Source organism: Entelurus aequoreus, linkage group LG01, assembly GCF_033978785.1.
Source record: "Entelurus aequoreus isolate RoL-2023_Sb linkage group LG01, RoL_Eaeq_v1.1, whole genome shotgun sequence".
Lineage (NCBI taxonomy): Eukaryota > Metazoa > Chordata > Actinopteri > Syngnathiformes > Syngnathidae > Entelurus > Entelurus aequoreus.
The window spans coordinates 66,401,336-66,408,666 of record NC_084731.1 but is presented as its reverse complement, the minus strand read 5'-3'; positions in this window follow the sequence as shown (position 1 = coordinate 66,408,666).

The following is a 7,331-nucleotide window of genomic DNA, read 5'->3' as shown; positions in this document are numbered from 1 at the left end:
CCCGAATAAGTTTTTCAACTTCTTTAAGTCGGGGTCTACGTTAATCAATTCATGGTAATGAATAATAATAATAATAAATGGTAATGATCATGAATAATGGTAATGAATAATCAATAAATGCCATTCATCCATTTTCTACCGCTTGTCCCTCTCGGGGCCGCGGTGGATGCTGGGGCCTATCCCAGCTGCAATCCAGCGGTAGTCAGGGTACACCTTGGACAAGGCTCACTGAATTTACTTTGTATTTATAGGTCTTAAATAGTTGTTTTACTATTCTATTTTAATGTTTTACATTTAAAAAAAAGTATTGTAGTATTATTATATAATTCATTATCATTATAAAAACGTTGTGTTGTGGTATCAAGATTCCAGCGATCATTGTGCCTTTTTGCTTCTCTTTTCAATATAATTCTCACATTGATTTAATTATTTCAAGTTATTCTATAAAATATTGGAAGATGATAAAAAGTTTTTTTTAAAAAAGCCCTGCTTATATTATTATTTTTATTGGTTGAATTTAAGTTGTTTTAAATAAATCATATATATATATATATATATATATATATATATATATATATATATATATATATATATATATATATATATATATATATATATATATATATATATATATATATATATATATATATATATATATATATATATCCATCCATCCATCCATTTCCTACCGCTTATTCCCTTCGGGGTCGCGGGGGGTGCTGGAGCCTATCTCAGCTGCAATCGGGCGGAAGGCGGGGTACACCCTGGACAAGTCGCCACCTCATCGCAGGGCCTATATACACATATATGTGTGTGTGTGTGTGTGTGTGTGTGTGTGTGTGTGTGTGTGTGTGTGTGTGTGTGTGTGTGTGTGTGTGTGTGTGTGTGTGTGTGTGTGTGTGTGTGTGTGAATTGGGCCTATTTAAAACAACTTAAATTCATCCAACACAAAAAATAATATAAGGGCTTTTTTACGTTCTTCCAAGATTTTATTAAAAACTTGAAATCATTAATTCAATGTGAAAATTTTATTGAAAAGAGAGGGGTGGGGGAGCAAAAGGGCACAACAATGTAAAGAACGAGATTTCTCTATAGAATCTCCTCTCTGGTCAACAAAAGCACCATGAAGATTCTGGCGGGAACTCTCGTTCAACTATTTTTCGATTACGCATGCACCTCCTGGTACCCTAGCACCTCCAAAACCCTCAAACCTAAACTCCAAACATCCCAGAACAAGCTAATCAGATTACTTCTAGACCTCCACCCCAGATCCCACCTCACTCCTACCCACTTCTCCAAAGTGGGCTGGCTCAGGGTGGAGGACAGAGTAAAACAACTTGCACTGAGCCTAGTCTATAAAATCCGCTACAACTCCCTGATACCGAAGTACATGTCAAACTACTTCCTTAACGTAAATGACCGCCATAACCACAACACCAGGGGGAGCTCCACTAACCACGTTAAACCCAGATTCCGATCTAACAAAGGTCTTAACTCATTCTCTTTCTATGCCACATCAATGTGGAATGCGCTCCCAACAGGTATAAAAGAAAGGGCATCTCTATCCTCCTTCAAAACCGCAATAAAAGTACACCTCCAGGCAGCTACAACCCTAAACTAACACCCTCCCCGGATTGTTAATAATCAAATGTAAACAATCAAATGCAGATACTTTTTCTTATGCCTTCTGATCTCTCTCTCTCTCTCTCTCTCTCTCTCTCTCTCTCTCTCTCTCTTCTCTCTCTCTCTCTCTCTCTCTCTCTCTCTCTCTCTCTCTCTCTCTCTCTCTCTCTCTCTCTCTCTCTCGCTCTCGCTCTCTCTCTCTATGTCCACTACTTGCTGTACATATCCTACCAAGTCAGACCTACACTGTTCCAATATCCATTTCTCTGTTCTCAATTGTTGATGACTGATGATAACAACCATTTTTTTGCGCTAAATGAGGCATCTCCTCCTAACTATACGAATGCGCATGTTGCCCATCCTCTTAAAAGGGGAGGGGGTGTCGCTCTAATACACAACAAAAACTTTAACCTTACCACTAACCTAAATAATAAATATAACTCGTTTGAGGTGCTTACTATGTGGTTCGTCACACCGCTGCCTCTCCACCTGGCTGTTATCTACCGCTCCCCTGGGCCCTATTCGGACTTCATCAGTGAATTCTCAGAGTTTGTTGCTGATCTACTGACGCACGCCGACAATATAATCATAATGGGGGACTTTAATATCCATATGAATACCCCATCGCATCCTCCGTGCGTGGCGCTCCAGACTATAATTGATAGCTGTGGTGTTATAAAATTCGAAGTTCTGACTCATTGTCAACAAACTAATACTAATAATAACTACTATAGCAGCCGCAACTTTAATGCTGCCACAACGACGACTCTTGCTGGCCTACTGCCTTCGGTAATGGCACCATTCCCAAATTATGTCGGATCTATTGATAACCTCACTAACAACTTTAACGACGCCCTGCGTGACACCATTGATAGTGTAGCACCGCTAAAGCTAAAAAGGGCCCCTAAAAGGCGTACCCCATGGTTTACAGAAGAAACTAAAGCCCAGAAAGTATCATGTAGAAAGCTGGCGCACAACTAAACTTGAGGTTTTCCATCAAGCATGGAGTGATAGTTTAATAACTTATAAACGCATGCTTACCTTAGCTAAAGCTAAATATTACTCAAATATCATCCACTTCAACAAAAATGATCATAAATTTTTGTTTAGTACAGTAACATCGCTAACCCAACAAGGGACTCCTTCCAGTAGCTCCACCCACTCGGCAGATGACTTTATGAATTTCTTTAATAAGAAAATTGAAGTCATTAGAAAGGAGATTAAAGACAATGCATCCCAGCTACAACTGGGTTCTATTAACACAGATACGACTGTATATACGACGGATACCGCCCTCCAAAATAGTTTCTCTCTCTTTGATGAAATAACATTAGAGGAATTGTTAAGATGTGTAAATGGGACAAAACAAACAACATGTTTACTTGACCCATTTCCTGGGAAACTTATCAAGGAGATTTTTGTATTATTAGGTCCATCAGTGCTAAATATTATAAACTTATCACTTTCCTCTGGCACTGTTCCCCTAGCATTCAAAAAAGCGGTTATTCATCCTCTACTCAAAATACCTAACCTCGATCCTGACCTCATGGTAAACTACCGGCCGGTGTCCCACCTTCCGTTTATCTCGAAAATCCTCGAAAAAATTGTTGCACAGCAGCTAAATGAACACTTAGCAACTAACAATCTCTGTGAACCTTTTCAATCCGGTTTCAGGGCAGATCACTCTACGGAGACAGCCCTCGCAAAAATGACTAATGATCTATTGCTAACGATGGATTCTGATGCGTCATCTATGTTGCTGCTTCTTGATCTTAGCGCCGCTTTCGATACGTCGATCATAATATTTTATTAGAGCGTTTCAAAACACGTATTGGTATGTCAGACTTAGCCTTGTCTTGGTTTAACTCTTATCTTACTGACAGGATGCAGTGCGTCTCCCATAACAATGTGACATCGGACTATGTTAAGGTAACGTGCGGAGTTCCCCAGGGTTCGGTTCTTGGCCCTGCACTCTTTAGCATTTACATGCTGCCGCTAGGTGACATCCTACGCAAATACGGTGTTAGCTTTCACTGTTATGTTGATGACACCCAACTCTACATGCCCCTAAAGCTGACCAACACGCCGGATTGTAGTCAGCTGGAGGCGTGTCTTAATGAAATTAAACAATGGATGCCCGCTAACTTTTTGCGACACAACGCTAAGAAAACGGAAGTGCTGATTATCGGTCCTGCTCAACACCGACATCTATTTAATAATACCACCTTAACATTTGACAACCAAACAATTACACAAGCCGACTCTGTAAAGAATCTGGGTATTATTTTCGACCCAACTCTCTCGTTTGAGTCACACATTAAGAGTGTTACTAAAACGGCCTTCTTTCATCTCCGTAATATCGCAAAAATTTGTTCCATTTTGTCCACTAGCGACGCTGAGATCATTATTCATGCGTTCGTTACGTCTCGTCTTGATTACTGTAACGTATTATTTTCGGGTCTCCCTATGTCTAGCATTAAAAGATTACAGTTGGTACAAAATGCGGCTGCTAGACTTTTGACAAGAACAAGAAAGTTTGATCATATTACGCCTATACTGGCTCACCTGCACTGGCTTCCTGTGCACTTAAGATGTGACTTTAAGGTTTTACTACTTACGTGTAAAATACTACACGGTCTAGCTCCATCCTATCTTGCTGACTGTATTGTACCATATGTCCCGGCAAGAAATCTGCGTTCAAAGAACTCCGGCTTATTAGTGATTCCCAGAGCCCAAAAAAAGTCTGCGGGCTACAGATCGTTTTCTGTTTGGGCTCCAGCACTATGGAATGCCCTCCCGGTAACAGTTAGAGATGCTACCTCAGTGAAGCATTTAAGTCCCATCTTAAAACTAATTTGTATACTCTAGCCTTTAAATAGACCCCCCTTTGTTAGACCAGTTGATCTGCCGTTTTCTTTTCTCCTCTGCCCCCTCGCTGGGTTATTCCGGTTCCTGTGACCATGGATGAGGTGCTGGCTGTCCAGAGTTGAGACCCGGGGTGGACCGCTCGCCTGTGCATCGGTTGGGGACGTCTCTGCGCTACTGACCTGTCTCCGCTCGGGATGGTCTTCTGCTGGCCCCACTATGGACTGGACTCTCACTGTTATGTTGGATCCACTAGGGACTGTACTTAGAGGGGGGGGGGGGGGGGGGGGGGGGGGGGTTACCCACATATGCGATCCTCCCCAAGGTTTCTCATAGTCTTTCACATCGGCATCCCTTGTGTGGGCTCTGTGCCGAGGATGTCGTTGTGGCTTGTGCAGCCCTTTGAGACTTTTGTGATTTAGGGCTATATAAATAAACATTGATTGATTGATTGATTGAATTTGATTATCTTGTGTGATGACTGTATTATGATGATAGTATATATCTGATTGTATATATCTGTATCATGAATCAATTTAAGTGGACCCCGACTTAAACAAGTTGAAAAACTTATTCGGGTGTTACCATTTAGTGGTCAATTGTACGGAATATGTACTTCACTGTGCAACCTACTAATAAAAGTCTCAATCAATCAATCAATCAATCAATCAAACAGAGAAAAACGCTTAAATCTTATAACAACACAACGTTTTTATAATAATAATAAATTATATATATATAATTTATATAATTATATATATATATAATTGATATAAATGTTATATATATATATATATAATTTATATATATATATATATATATTATATATATATATATATAATATATATATATATATATATATATATATATATATATATATATATATATATATATATATATATATATAATATTATATATATATATATATATATATATATATATATATATATATATATATATATATATATATATATATATATATATATATATATATATATATATATATATATATATATATAGTCCTGAGTTCAATCCCGGGCTTGGGATCTTTCTGTGTGGAGTTTCCATGTTCTCCCCGTGACTGCGTGGGTTCAATCAATCAATCAATCAATGTTTATTTATATAGCCCTAAATCGCAAATGTCGGGTACTCCGGCTTCCTCCCACCGCCAAAAACATGCACCTGGGGATAGGTTGATTGGCAACACTAAATTGGCCCTAGTGTGTGAATGTGAGTGTGAATGTTGTCTGTCTATCTGTGTTGGCCCTGTGATGAGGTGGCGACTTGTCCAGGGTGTACCCCGCCTTCCGCCCGATTGTAGCTGAGATGGGCTCCAGTGCCCCCCGCGACCCCGAAGGGAATAAGCGGTAGAAAATGGATGGATGGATAGATATTATATATATATATATTATACATATTATATATATATGTATAAATATGTGTATATATATGTATGTATATATATATATATATATATATATATATATATATATATATATATATATATATATATATATATATATATATATATATATATATATATATATGTATATATATATATATATATATATATATATATATATATATACATATATATATATACATATATATATATATGTATATATATATATATATATATATATATATATATATATATATATATATATATATATATATATATATATATATATATATATATATATATATATATATATACATACACAGACATATATATACATATATATACATATATACACATAAATATATACATATATATGTATATAATTTATATAATTATATATATATAATTTATATAAATTATATATATACTGTATATAATTATATAAATTATATTATACAAACCCCGTTTCCATATGAGTTGGGAAATTGTGTTAAATGTAAATATAAACGGAATACAATGATTTGCAAATAATTTTCAACCCATATTCAGTTGAATATGCTACAAAGACAACATATTTGATGTTCAAACTGATAAACTTTTTTTTTTTTGCAAATAATCATTAACTTTAGAATTTGATGCCAGCAGCACGTGACAAAGAAGTTGGGAAAGGTGGCAATAAATACTGATAAAGTTGAGGAATGCTCATCAAACACTTATTTGGAACATCCCACAGGTGAACAGGCAAATTGGGAACAGGTGGGTGCCATGATTGGGTATAAAAGTAGATTCCATGAAATGCTCAGTCATTCACAAACAAGGATGCGGCGAGGGTCACCACTTTGTCAACAAATGCGTGAGCAAATTGTTGAACAGTTTAAGAAAAACCTTTCTCAACCAACTATTGCAAGGAATTTAGGGATTTCACCATCTACGGTCCGTAATTTCATCAAAGGGTTCAGAAAATCTGGAGAAATCACTGCATGTAAGCAGCTAAGCCCGTGACCTTCGATCCCTCAGGCTGTACTGCATCAACAAGCGACATCAGTGTGTAAAGGATATCACCACATGGGCCCAGGAACACTTCAGAAACCCACTGTCAGTAACTACAGTTGATCGCTACATCTGTAAGTGCAAGTTAAAACTCTCCTATGCAAGGCGAAAACCGTCTATCAACAACACCCAGAAACGCCGTCGGCTTCACTGGGCCTGAGCTCATCTACATCTAAGATGGACTGATACAAAGTGGAAAAGTGTTCTGTGGTCTGAGGAGTCCACATTTCAAATTGTTTTTGGAAACTGTGGACGTCGTGTCCTCCGGACCAAAGAGGAAAAGAACCATCCGGATTGTTATAGGCGCAAAGTTGAAAAGCCAGCATCCCTTGTGGATCATTAAAGTTTGTCTAAGTCTAAGTCTAAGTCTAAGTCTAAGTCTAAGTCTAAG